The 14010-nt window shown below is 41.7% G+C and overlaps 1 long non-coding RNA gene across 1 annotated transcript; it reads right to left on the bottom strand.

Annotated features, from left to right (window-relative positions):
* Positions 1 to 1749: 1749 nt before the first annotated feature.
* On the bottom strand, positions 1750 to 7078 carry LOC124882238. The gene is made up of 2 exons (XR_007041842.1): positions 5010 to 7078; positions 1750 to 3020 (listed from the first exon to the last, which is right to left on the bottom strand). It is a non-coding gene; the product is annotated as an uncharacterized LOC124882238 (long non-coding RNA).
* Between the last annotated feature and the right edge of the window lie 6932 nt (positions 7079 to 14010).

Below are 14010 nucleotides of genomic sequence, written 5' to 3'. Positions count from 1 at the left end.
TGGATTTACCTAAACATATAAAAATCTCATCTGCCTTCTATGAAGCAATTGTAAAGGCCTTAGCTCAGTATCCCCTAAGCTTAAACAAACCAACTTCAGAGACCAGTCCACTGACGAAGGCAACTACAAAAGCTGTTAAATGACACACTTTTTCAAGTTGACTTTACAAATTGCAACTTTAGCCTAAGACAAATTAGTTAAATAGAACCACACAGGCGGGCTGAAAAAAAAAAAGATAGAGAGGGAGGGGGTGGGTTAGGTTTGGTTTGGTTTGGTTTGGTTTGGAAAGAAAGAAAGAGAGAGAGAGAAAAAAAGGAGGAGCGAGAGAGGGAGGAGAAAGAGGAGGAAAGAGAGAGAGAGAAACAAGCAGAGAAGTGAGAGAGGGAGGGGGAGTGTGATCCAAAGCTGGAAAAATCTCTTTTCCTTCTCTCTTTTGTTTTTGTATCCAACAACACTCTGGCAAAACTTGTGGTCAAACCAGTCCAAGTTGTAACACCTGGATTTAAAAGTTTTACTAGAAGGGGTCTCACTGTTTTATAAAAATTGAGTCTTGTCTTGGTGGCTGATGTTGACTGCTAAATTCAACATAGGACATTTGGCAACTGACACCTCTAAAAATCACCAAACAGAGCGAAAAAAAAAAGAAAACACACTTAATTTAGACATTCACAGTTATCATTCTGAACAGAACAATGGAACCCTGAAAGCAATGCACACATTCGCTTTTCATGCATGACACACAAAATACCAGTCGACACACTGCCTTTCACTCAATCAGCGCTGATCAAAGCCATTCATAAACCACTCCAACTTCATACGTTCTTCACACCCTCATACTCACACCTGATGTTCTTCCCCGGGGAGTTCAAACCTAATTTATAGTATTCTTGATGTCCCAATTGATCAATTATCTTACTTTGTGTAAGCTCACGAGTTAATTGTTTGCTTAACTCACTAGTGTTTTTATCATGATCACATTACTACTTTTGCAGAACACAGATCACCACTGCTCACCATAGAGATCTCAAATGAAAAAAGAAAGCACTGCAATCAACATTGTAACCTCCAAATCGTGTACATGTAAAATTTCAACAGGTGTGGCCTTTTCCAGCGCTTTTTTGCCCTCTAGGCACTCTCTTACCTCAACTTAAACCCACCGGCCATTTTTATCTCAAGGTCTCCTACGTACCTTTCCTAACAAGTTTTTTTATATATGAATTGGCTGTCTCTGCTCAAGAAGGCTTAATTCTCGGAGAGAAACCAGTATTTACGCCAAGTACTATATGAAAAAAAAGCGTATGCTTTGCCTTGGCAACACGACCCAGCGCACTACTCTTTTTAAGACTGCCTTTAGCCAATTCCAACTTTGTTTTTTGGCAGTCTTCCTGCGTGCAGGAAACTGTGGAGACTGTGAGAAGAGAGAAAAAGACAGAGACCAAAGTCTATCTACACCCTCTCAGTCGAGGGTCCGGGCAGCTGAAATTCACAGTTTTATGCTTCCACAGGGGAAGACATCTCTAAATCTAAGCCTTACAAATGTTCATCTTAGCTCATTTCATTCACAGCATTCATGTCTTCCTCCCAGGTCCGAGCGCCAAAGATATAATAATGTAATTTCACATCATTAAAACTTTTCTAATTGCCAACCTTCTCTTTGTGAGTCTTTTCAGATTGAAATGGATGCTCATAATTTCACATTTATTTCAATTTCACGGCAGACCTGTGTTGAGAAAATAACTTTCTTTGAAAGCCAGTGATATTTGTTCTTTATTCTTTACAAAGAGTGTTGTATCATCCACAAAATGACTTATGATTATTTTCTAGTTATTTATTTCCAACCGTTCAATGTTAGAGTTTTTAATAGTAACTGCCAGTATTTCTGTGACTAAAATAAATAAGAGGTGAGATCCTGCAACCCCATCTAATTCCTCTTTCTACTTTGAATTTAGGACATGTGCCGTTTGACAGAGAAACACAGCTGTCGACATTGTTATTTGACATTGTAATCATATCAAGAAACCAAATCCAAATTGTCTCAATGTGTTGACAATAAATATATGTTCCACAGAATCAAATTTTATTTAGTTAAATACGTTATTAATCCCAAAGAGAAATTAAATGTTGTAGCTCATATCATGCAGGTTTCTTCAAAGAGCTGTTGTAGATGCTAATGGCTGTGGGCAAGAAGAATCTCCTGTAGCAGTCTGTCTTACAGCAGATTAGAAGAAGCCTCTGACTGAAGCCACTATTATTGTACGACAATTTCATGAAAAGGATGCTCAGGGTTCTCCATAATGTTCTTAATTTTATGAAGAAGCATTCTTTGCACAATAATCTCCAAAGGTTCCAGAGAAGTCCCCAGTACAGAGCCAGTCTGTTTTTATTAGCTTGTTGAGATTTTTTAAGTCCCTGGCTCTGATGCTGCTACCCCAGCAGATGATGGCAGAAGCGACCAAACTCTGTACAACAGACTTTCAGAAGATATGTAGCATTTTGCTGCAAACACTGAAGCTTCCTCAAGAAGTACGGTCTGCTCTGTCCCTTCTGGTAGCCGGCTTCACATTTGCATCTCCACTCCAGTCTGTTGTCCAGGTGAATACAGGGATTTATACTCCTCCACCACCTCCACTTCTACCATGATGTGTGAAGTGTTTGATCTATTCTCGTTTCTCTTAAAATCTACAATCATCTCCTTTGTTTTAGTCACTTTCAAGATGACATGATGCGACAAAGCGGTCCAAAAGCTCCCTGTTCTCAACTTCTTGTCTATTTCTGGTACACCCCACAACTGCAGAATCATCCGAGTATTTCTGCAGTTCACAGAAGTCTGTCTTGTACTGGGAATCTGAGGTGTACAGAATGAAAAGGAATGGTGAAAGCACAGCCCCCTGTGGTGTTCCTGTGCTGCTGACTACCTGGTTAGACACAAAACCCTTCAGTATCACAAACTGTGGTCTGTTTGTCAGGTAGTCTTTGATCAAGGTTATTGTTGAGGCCTCCACCTGAGTCTTCTGGAGTGTCTGACAAAGCAAATCCAGTTGAATTGTGTTAAATGCACTGGAGAAATCAAAGATTAACATACTATATAGAAAATAAAGGACTTGTATCAACATATCGGAGTGGTTTTAGAGGAGGGAGAAGTACATTGGATCCAGCATTGTCATTGGAGCATGAAATTAGAATGGCACGGGAGAATAGAATGTAGGGCAGTATTTTATGATGTCTACATCATAAAATACTGCCACTACACTCTATTGAAAGAATGTGATATGAAGTGGAGAGAAGGGCTACTAATCATAATTAGAAGAATGGGTATAAATGGTCAAATAAATAATGGTCAAATATTTAGATGGATTAAGAATTCTTTTGAAGGAAGACAAATACGTGTAAGGTTAGGTAAGGTTTATTCTGGAAGTTTGACGATAGTAAAGGGGAATTCCACAATGACGCATAGTGAGTCCATTATTATTTTTAGTGGTAATTGGTGTGTTGAAGGACAGAGGGTCTTTCACTTTTTGTGGATGATGGGGCCATGTGAAAAAGAGGGAGACATTTGAATTTAGTATAAAGAGACGGGGAGCAATTTTAATTGTTGAAAAGTGGTCACAGAAGTTGACTGTTCTAGTTGCTTTTGACTATTATATTTAAACTGTTCGCTAAAACATATTGGTAAAATTTCTCCCAGGGATACAGGTTAATAAGGATTTTTGACTTTGGAAAGGACCTTGCTGTCCACAGTGAGAAGCAGTTCACTGTAAAATACCGCTCCCCAACAGACAGTTCGTTCAAACTGGGCTCTCCTAAAAAAAGTTAGGAACAAGGTACAGAGCACCAGGAAGTCTCTGACTCTGGGTCAAGATGTGGACCAGTTTTAAAAGGAATATTCCCTCATTGGCGAGATGCATAATGGATCAAAATAGTTCCAAGGAGTGCATAAAGTTAATCTAAAATATACCCAAATGCCAGAACAAAATTACAAATGGTTTAAAATTATAAAAGTTTAAAAGGTATTGCTAATTAAATGAAATGTTTAAAATTAACATTTGTTTTTACTGGGGACAAAGGTGATTTAGGAAAATCCACCATAGAACTGAGCGAGGCGGGCTTCGCTGTGTGAAGTGAGAAGCAGTTTAATGTAGGAGACCCCTCCCGACTGACCGTGGTTGAGCTGGGCTCTCCTAACAATAGTTAGGGGGAAGGTTACAGAGCGCCAAGAAGGCTCTGACCCTTGGTCCAGACATGGACAAATTTTTAAGGAAAATTCCCCCATTAACCAGACATGTAATGGCCAAGTAGGGTTTTTAGGAATTACCTCCTCCCCAGGAGTTGGATTTTATGGTAAAAAAATATGGACCAAAGGTACAGAGTGCAGCAATGAATAGGTTAAAATTTTTAATTTTCCTGCAGGTATTTCGTTTAGTCTTACGGTTTTACAAAAAACTGTTTTTATTATGAAACTTCAAGAGGGGATAGATAAAGTTGAAAAGTGGGGGTAGAATGAGGTTTTAAATTTTCTGTTGAAAAGACTAAAGTCATGTTTTCACAAATGCAAAAGCTGGAGTAACTAAAAAAAATACACTTATATAGGAAAGAGATGGATGGGGGGAGTGTTTTTTATTTTCCTGCAGGTATTTCGTTTAGTCTTACGGTTTTACAAAAAACTGTTTTTATTATGAAACTTCAAGAGGGGATAGATAAAGTTGAAAAGTGGGGGTAGAATGAGGTTTTAAATTTTCTGTTGAAAAGACTAAAGTCATGTTTTCACAAATGCAAAAGCTGGAGTAACTAAAAAAATACACTTATATAGGAAAGAGATGGATGGGGGGAGTGTTTTTTAGGTGTAATTGTTCATAGGAAATTAACTGACATGGGGCGCTATCTTTGATTCATTAAAACATATGTGTCATTAATTCGTTCAAGAATGGATTATAGGTGTGTGGTATGTGGATCAGTGGCTAAAACCTGGTTAAACAAAATGTTTTGACAAAACTTCCACTTGGAAGACTCACCTCCACTTCCGGCTCTGTCTAACTACATGGGGTATGTTCCAATTCAGGGACTGGAATCCTTCGAAGGCTGTATTTGTTGGCCGATTACATCATAATTGAATCCTTCCGAGACTCCTTCAAATGCGGCCGACAAATGTATCCTTCGTTTGCCCAATTTGAAGTATCCTTCGCGGTCCATCATTTCCCATGATTCATTGCGGGTCGAAGCGGATTGGTCAAGCAGGGGCAGCTATGGCGGACCACAGCGGCAAAAGCTATGAGTAAATTGTGAAAAATTACACTTTCTGTGATACAAATGAACTTCTACAATGTATTTAGTGCAGGAATATAACTGTGTAGACGTGAAATATCTGCTTGATTTATCAAGACATCGCTTAATTTCAAATGTGCTCCGACGTGTTCAGAGTTTTCCGCTCCCGGTGTAGTAACTGCCGGGTTGCCTCGCCAGTCTTCCCGGCAGTGAGGCTAGACCGTCCCAATTCGCAGCTGCTCACTTTCGGCCGCAGCTGCTCACTTTCGGCCTCCGTGGTGTTAGCAGTCGACGAAGGACCCAGCCCATGTAGACCAGGTCCTTCGAAGGATCCAGGCCCTGAATTGGGACATACCCCTTCACGTTCTCCGCTCTAGCCAATCAGCTCCTGATCTACATTCCTCTTCAGCCAATCATCCCTCCAAGCTTCACTTTAAAAGACCTTCATACACATAATCTCCTGCTTTTCAGCTGAACTTTGATGATCAGCCGTGTCATGTCCGACTACGACTCCGGTGACTTGGCTGGTTCCTTGCCATGATTCGTGATGGATCCTCACCCTCCTTCCTCCTCTTCTGCTCGTAGGAGCTTTCGCCTGGCCTCTTGCCTTGAGGGCCCCTTTTCCACCGTCTCAGCTCTGGGCAAGTGGAAAGCGCCTTAACAATTCCTCCAATCCTCCTGCTAAGCGTCGCCAAGGTCGCCCTGCCTCCACCCTGCTCCCGCCGCCACGTCACCCAGCCAGCCTTCTGCAGCGGTTTCTCCTCCGATCTTCCTCCCACACCCCAGGCTTTGACGTCTTCATCTACTCCGGCCATCCCACAATCTTACCTGCTTGAATGAAGCAGGTAGATGAATGATCTCGTCCATGGATTCTCTCCAGTGCTCCATACCATCCATTACTCAACTTCTCTGGGAGTTCGCCTCTAATTCTGCCACGTCAGCACTTCCTCTTCTCTGCTCTGCCGGCGCTCAACCCCCTCCTCGACCCCTCCCACTGACATCCACCATCACAACGCTTGTCCTGGCTCGTCTCTAAGGGTGAGATGTATCACTTCATTCTCTCTTCTCAGTTTCCTCATTCATTTTCCCTTCAAGCATGCTGTGTTTCCCACTTCTCTTTTACATTCAGGTAGATCATATACTCCAATGCATTCTAACATCCCACTCAGGCACTGCTCCAAAATCCTGCAGGGGCTGCTCATTAATCTGGTTTCTCTCATTTTTAACATCTCCCGAGGATGACCACTGTGTCGCTTCCCCTGATGGCTTTGCTGCTGTGTTTAAATCATCTGATCCCCGCCTTACAAAAAATATCCCTCTTCGTCGACCTATATTTCAAACATGGCTTCCCTATTTTTCTATCAATATCACAAATCCTTCTCTGCCAAAGCTGTATCCACCCTCGCTTAATCAGGAGTCTGCCTAGACTGGTCTATTTTCGCCACTGAAATTTTATCATGCGCAAACCACCTCCTGATTCCTGCGGCCCAGTCGGCCATCAGAGCGCTCTTTGTTCTTCTCTTCCTTTCTTCCAGCACTCCTCCCCCGCCAAACTCAAACTGCTGGCTTCCAGGCATCAGTCTCCTTGCGAATTGGAATGGTATCTCCTTCTTTTACGGCGATGTCGTTCTCTCGGCTGACTCGTTACAGTTTTTACCATCTCTAGTCCCGGTCGAAAAGATTGTCTCTCAAACGGATGGTTCACAATCCTTTGTTGACAGAGCCTTGCATGTGAACACATCATTGGAGCTAAAAAATATACAGAACATAAATACCTTTAGTAACTCTTTCAATATGCTGCTTTTAACCTCTTTTTTTGCCTTATTATTTACCATAAATTAATTATTTACCTTAAATTATTACAACCCCCTTTTATCGTTGACAATATTTCCCTTGAGTGCTTTTGCTGTTTTACCAAGTATATTTCGAAACTTGTAACCATCTCCTTCTATATTTTGTTAGTACCATTAAACAAAATAAATGCAACGCATAATATTTCAATCATCTGTGACTTTACATGCCTTTATAACATTGAAACTAGTAAACCTTCCTATTGTGCCTAACGTACCAAAGAACAATAGCACCCTCTACTGGGAAAAAAAAAACAACCAAAAACTGCAACATATATCAACAACCTGTTTGCTATGTAGAATATCTAAATATTGATTTACGTTTGTTTTTTTTAAAGATATTTTTTCAGCACTAGTGGCCTTTATTTTTTTGACAGTAGGCAGACAGGAAAGAGGGGTAGAGAGAAGGGGAGACATTCAGCAAATGTCGCCGGGTCCGGAACTCGAACCCGGGACGGCCGCTTCAAGGACTGTAGCCTCTGTATATGGTCGCGTGCTTAACCCCTACACCATCAGCGCCGCGCCTTGATTTACGTATTTGAACATCTATACCAACCTTGTTCAACCAGGCGCTAAGAAACCATTTACTGTTTCAATACACCTTAACTATATCTTTTCCTGTCATAATTGTGGAGCACACTTTCTCTTTGCATACCAGGTTGGTATGCTCTCTTCAGTTTGCGACAATCGATTTACAGTACCTTCCCGGACTAAGTGTTTTCAAAATATAACCATTAACTGCATTACTGCCGCAGCAGAATAAGAAACTCTTATGAAACAATTTATGAACAGACAATATTAGTAAGGTCATTTCACGGAAATAGCTCTTACCTCCGTCGAATCCTGGCAGGCCGTAACTGGTAAGTTCATCATTCCTGCCCATCATGTTCCAGGTTATTATAATTTAGTCGCTAATGGATCTCAGGTCTAGCTCCTTCCACTTCACACCCTATTCCTTGATGGCTCATTTTGTCCTTTCTAAGCCATGTTCACTTTTGCTCTCAAACGTTACAAATTCAGCTCACCCAGCATGCCCCTTTTCCTCACTCCAGAAGGAGTTCCCTTGATCGCCTCCTGGTTCCTCAAATTTCTGTGGCAAACTTTAGTTCAATGCAACCTTCCACCTAGTCAGTTCTCAGGTCACTCATTCAGAATCGGGGCAGCCACTTCAGCAGCTACCCTAGGAGTTTCAACAGCTTCCCTACAGCAACTCGGCCGCTGGTCAACTTCAGCATTCTCTTCATATGTCCGCCCAAACATACATTCTGTGCTGTCTGCTCAATGATCTATCAGTTCTTAGGTAAGAGCTTCTGCATTAACTGGTGGTGGTTGGCCTTTTCAGTTTAAAGTTATCCTTGCTATGTAAGATTGTTTTATCAAAACTCATTCTCTCCCCTCATTTTCTTCAAGGTCCCCATCCTCCAACATCCGTCAGCTGATGTTATCTGTTATGTCTCCCACGTTTCTTCTCATCACTTTATTCTCTCTAGATCAATCTCCCTCTATGCCTTGTCAGACACACCTCATTCCTCTCTATGCCTTGTCAGGCACACGCCTTATCTCTCTCTACGCCTTGTCAGGCACAGTCCACCCCTCACGCCTTGCCAGGCTCACTAATTTTCTTTTCTATCCTTTCAGGCACAGATCTCCCTTCTCTACGCCCCGCCAGTCAGACCAACTTCATTCATACTAACTCCCATACTGTTTCTATTTCAGCTTCGGCCTCGGCCTCTGCCCTTTTTGGGGGGAATACATCTCTAATTCTAATACTAAGATGTTCATTCAAGCTCACGTCATTTTCATCATCCATATCTTCGACTGGGTTCCGAGAACCAAAGAAAAAAATATTTGCTTAAACCTGATTTCATTTGCTTCTTCACTAGATCATTCCTCACCCACGCCTTGGCATGCTCAGTTCATCCCTTTTTCCACGCCTCAGCAGGCTCAATTCATCCTTCTCTATGCTTTAACAGGCATAATTAATTTTTCTAGACTCCTTAGCAGCCTTCGCAGGCACTGTTCATCCCTCTCCACGCCTTAGCAGGCACATTCTATTCTTCCTTTGCTTTAGCTGGCTCAATCAATCTCTCTCTTCATCTTAGCAGGTACCGTACCCTCTCTACGCCTTGGCAGGCACAGTCCATCCCTCTACGCCTTGGCATAAACTCTGTCCATCTCCTTTCACTCCTTCAGGCTCAAATCATTCCTTCTCACACCTTGTCAGGCTCTCAACATCTTTCCATTCAGTCAGTTTGATCTTCTCCTCGTATGATTCTGATCTCATCACATCTACCATTCACTTATCAATCTCACATCATTCATGCTAAGCAGCATTCCGTTAATATTCGGCCTCGGCCCCATCCTCGGCCCATTTTTGGGGGGAAGACTTCTGAAATTCTAACCCTAAGATGATTATTCAAGCTCATGTCATTATCAGCATCCATGTCTTCCACTGGAGTCCGAGCGCCAAAAGAAAACAAACATCAGCTAATAAAATCATCTAATTGTCATCTTTGTGTTTCTCTCATTTGTGAGTCTTTCCAGCATTGAGAATTTGTTTAGGGGCAGTTGAAACAACCCCAGTATCTGTGTAGAGTTCAGTTCAGTTTTCAATTCAGTTTATTTATGTATATAGCGCCAATTCACAACACATGTCTTCTCAAGGCCCTTCACAAAGTCAGGTACATACATTTCCAACGAATCCTAACCATTGAACAGTGCAGTCAGATTCAGTTATTTATTCAAATTGGATAAAAGGTTTTTCTATCTAAGGAAACTCAGCAGATTGCATTGAGTCAGAGACTTGTAGCAGTCACTCCTCCTGGATGAGCATGTAGCGTCAGTGAACAGTCACTGGCGTTGACTTTGAAGCAATCCCTCAAACTGAGCATGCATGTAAGGATAGTGGAGAGGAAAAACTCCCTTTTAACAGGGAGAAATCTCCAGCAGAACCAGCCTCAGTGTGAGTGGCCATCTGCCACGACCGACTGGGGGTTCGAGAGAACAGAGCAGGGACACAAAAAGAACACTGAAGCACTGATCCAGGAGTACTTTCTATGGGAAGGAAAAGTAAATGTTAATGGATGTAGCTCCTTTAGTCGTTTTATCTAGAAAGAAAGAACAGATCAACTCTGAACCAGTTTTCAAGGTTAGAGTCTGAAAGACAGCACATATAATTAGTTACAGTAAAAGCTCAGTCAATTGCTATGTCTAGGAGAGAGACAGGGTTAAACACTGAAAGACAGGGCCAAGCGTATCATCGGTAGAGGGTGAGCATTAAGTTCTTGCCAGCAGAAGCTTGGATGATGCCCTCCTCCAGAAAGGTGTCACAGGTTGAAACAGAGTCAAAAAAAAAGCTGAAGGCTTTTAACTGCATTTTGTGGACATCCTGATAGTAAAGAATTACAATAGTCCACCTTGAAGTAACAAATGCATGGACTAGCGTCACTCTTGGATAGGATATTTCTAATTTTGACAATGTTCCGGAGGTGAAAGAAGGAAACCTTAGAAACCTGTTCAATATGGGATTTAAATGACATGTCCTGGTCAAAAATAAAACCAAGGTTTTTTACTTTACTACCGGAGGTCAATTTAATGCCATCCAGGTTAAGTGATTGACTAAGCAGTTTCTTTTTTAAAATGACTCCGGTCCAAAGATGACAACTTCTGCCTTGTCTGAATTTAGAAGCAGAAAAGCAGCACTGGACTGTTGCTCAGTGGTCCAAAGTACTTTTTTCGGATGAAAGCAAATTCTGCATGTCATTCGGAAATCAAGGTGCCAGAGTCTGGAGGAAGACTGGGGAGAAGGAAATGCCAAAATGCCAGAAGTCCAGTGTCAAGTACCCACAGTCAGTGATGGTCTGGGGTGCCGTGTCAGCTGCTGATGTTGGTCCACTGTGTGTTATCAAGGGTAGGGTCAATGCAGCTAGCTATCAGGAGATTTTGGAGCACTTCATGCTTCCATCTGCTGAAAAGCTTTATGGAGATGAAGATTTCATTTTTCAGCACGACCTGGCACCTGCTCACAGTGCCAAAACCACTGGTAAATGGTTTACTGACCATGGTATCACTGTGCTCAATTGGCCCGCCAACTCTCCTGACCTGAACCCCATAGAGAATCTGTGGGATATTGTGAAGAGAACGTTAAGAGACTCAAGACCCAACACTCTGGATGAGCTAAAGGAATTTTGGGTTTTCATGAGCTGTATGCCAAAATCATCCGTATTAAGACAATAAAAGACCTGAAATATTTCAGTTAGTGTGCAATGAATCTAAAATATATGAATGTTAAATTTTCATCATGACATTATGGAAAATAATGAACTTTATCACAATATGCTAATATTTTGAGAAGGACCTGTACATAGTAAAGAGAATTGGCCCAAGTACTGAACCCTGTGGTACTCCACAATTAACCCTGGAGTTTAAAGATGATTTATCATTTACATGATCAAAATGGAATCTGTCAGACAAATAAGATTTAAACCAGGCCAGCACTGTTCCCTTGATCCCTACAGCATATTCTAGCCTTTCTAAGAGAATATTGTGATCGACTGTATCAAAGTGAAGAGTTCCACGCATCCGCGGATACAAGAAAGTGGTCAATTTCCGTCTTTTGGCCTCCTTGGCGAAAAGGAAAAATATGATCTGACCGTCTGCAGTCGACTAGTACAACACAAGGAGGGAAAGTTGCGTCTCCTTGAAACTCCGGGGTTTTTTGGTTATGTGTTAAACTCACGTCTTTGATCGGCAAAGTGAAATTTCTGGCCTTCTCATTCCAGAAACCTCTTTCTTGAATTTTTCGTTGGCCCACAAAGGAGAATAAATGAAGAATCCACGTGGGACGTCTTCTTCTCCAGAGAGATGCTTCAGTTGTGTGGTAACCCTGTCGAGGTCCCAAGCTGAAGGCAATGGATTAAAGCGTTCACCTTCTTATATTACCTCCTGTGACGTCAGACTCAGGACATATCATATCAGCCGCAGTGGCCGCTGGGATTTGTAGTAACAGACTGTCCTGGGATACAAAATGGCCGAAAACGCTGGAAGGTCTGGTAGCGTCCAGCAACGTGCAAATGGTCCAATATTCAGCAAACAAGTGGTCCAACATTGGGCAATAGCATGTTGCGCAATAACGGAGAAGCCTCTAACAAAGGGCCGACCAGTAAGAGCATCTGCACTATAAAAGCAATGCCAAAAAAGGGAACTGCGGTTGTTTCCTCGCAGAAGACCAGCAAACAAGATCGGACGGAGAAAGATGCTACAGATGAAGCAGAGGACCAGAGACACAGCCCAGCTGATCGACTGCATTAAAAAGAGGATCAAGCTGTGTGCCCTGGAAGGACTGTGCCTCGAAATTAAGAATCTGATTTAATCTACAGCCTTTCTATCCAGACAGCAGAAGTAAACTTGATCGGTGAACAACTGATTGCTCTAAGTTTCCGGCTTCTGGAAGTCCTCAACCTCTTTTATACCTCCGGGGTTTCCTTCAACTCTTCAGCCTCTGGAAGCTACTGTCTTCTGAGACATGACAGCAAAGTTCCTGTTTGACCAACAAAACATGGAGCATCAGTGCCTGTCCACTTAGAGGAAGAAAACTGAAGATTAAAGCCATCTTTCCTTCAAGAAATCGCTCATGGTTACAAGAAGAAACATCCCCATTGGGTGCATGGATGAGCCTCCGTCTGCAAAGCCTCTCCAAACTCACTAGTTTCAGCATCAGGGAAAGACAGTTTGAGTTGATTGATTCATTTCTATTACTGAAATTATTATGTGTTGCCGAATTTAAGCTGTTACTGATCCCTGCAAAAGCGTGACTAATTAAAGAAAGCATATAAAATTCTAGATAAATCGTGGACATCCAATTATTTGAGTTACCTTATTGTTGGTTTTTCAAGTCTGGTTGCCTGGTTCTACGAGAGTTTAGAAGGTTTTTATAGGTTGCCTTAGCCAAGCTTGTTAAAACAACGCCCTTGTGGCTCATGCCGAGTCGCTAAATTTAACCTAGCACATATACCAAGTGCCAATTGTGATATTAGGGAATGAGCAGCCGTTAACAGAAGTGACTGTCGAGGAGTGGATGACTGCTGCGGGCTACTCGGTCGTCCTGACCTCCAGTTGAAGAAGGGTGAGACTTCTGGATGCAGGCTGTCAGAGGTAAGGCGTGTCATTTCCCGACACCAGCTTAAACAGAACTTTCAGTAAACCTGCTTAGTAAGATCTTTCAGGTTTAGGGAAGTCCGGACCCGTTGGATGGAGAACTGGATTGAGCAATCCTCTTAGAAATAGGGAAGTAGGAGGGAGGGGTTAGCTCATCGGACAACGAAAAACCTTATCTGTATTTAACACTAAATCAGATAAAAGGTCTGAAAACTGATCTAAAAATTGAGAGTAAGGGCCTGGTGGACGGTACAAAACAACAAACAGAAGTGGTTTTAGTGCTTTGGATGAGGAAAACTAAGGATTAAATATTCAAAAGAGTTGTAGCTATTAATTGATCTGGGACTAATCAATAAATCGAACTGAAAGATGGTTGCTACTCCTCCTCCTCGCCCAGTATTTGGAGGAATATGAAAATTTAACTAATTAGTAGGAGTTGACTCATTTATAGTAACATAATCCTCTTGCTGCAGCCAGGTTTCTGTGAGGCAAAATAAATCAATCTGATTGTCACAAATCAGGTAACTAACTAGCAATGTCTTTGAAGAGAGAGATCTTATGTTCAGTAGGCCACATTTAATTGTTTTATTTTTCTTTTTAGTCTGAGTTGTGTATATTTTTATGAGATTTTCATAATTTCCTCCTTTTAGATTATTTTTTAATCTATTACATTTTGGGCTTGGGCAAGACACAGTCTTAATAGTCAGGAGACAATATCATTATATATTATAAGACAACAATTAAT

The sequence above is a fragment of the Girardinichthys multiradiatus genome, chromosome 15, assembly GCF_021462225.1.
Source record: "Girardinichthys multiradiatus isolate DD_20200921_A chromosome 15, DD_fGirMul_XY1, whole genome shotgun sequence".
Lineage (NCBI taxonomy): Eukaryota > Metazoa > Chordata > Actinopteri > Cyprinodontiformes > Goodeidae > Girardinichthys > Girardinichthys multiradiatus.
Note: the sequence above shows the minus strand (reverse complement) of the source record. Positions and strands in the feature narration are given on the sequence as shown.